Source organism: Gavialis gangeticus, unplaced genomic scaffold (assembly GCF_001723915.1).
Source record: "Gavialis gangeticus isolate Ggan-Ray unplaced genomic scaffold, GavGan_comp1, whole genome shotgun sequence".
Classification (NCBI taxonomy): Eukaryota; Metazoa; Chordata; order Crocodylia; family Gavialidae; genus Gavialis; species Gavialis gangeticus.
In genome coordinates, this window is record NW_017729027.1 from 47,382,127 (window position 1) to 47,382,598 (window position 472).

A 472-nucleotide genomic window follows, 5' to 3' on the forward strand; every position below is an offset into this window, starting at 1 on the left:
CACACCACACCATAAACACACTGGACCCCCCACATACCCTACCATACACCCCCCCCATGCCCCACCATAAACAACCACCTCCCACCATACACACACACACACAAAAAGCCACCCCAGCATACACACCTTCCCACAGATACACCCCCATCATACACCCCTCACCACACACACACATCCACAAACACCCCCACACTATATAAAAGACTAAGAATTTATTTTTGAGTTATTATGCAATCACCTCTATATACAGTACACAAACACAAATCATGACAAAGATATTTTTGTCATAAAATTAAAATATGTTATAGTAGGTCATATACTTTTAGGTCATACAATTTTAGTGTATGATTTGGTTTTTTCTGGTTCTAAGATGGCACCTCCCCAGAAAAGGAATATTTCTGGGGAGGCAAGGTGAAGGACTTCTGGTGGCAAAGTTCGGTGGTCAGGGGTGGGACTTCCAATCCCAAGATTG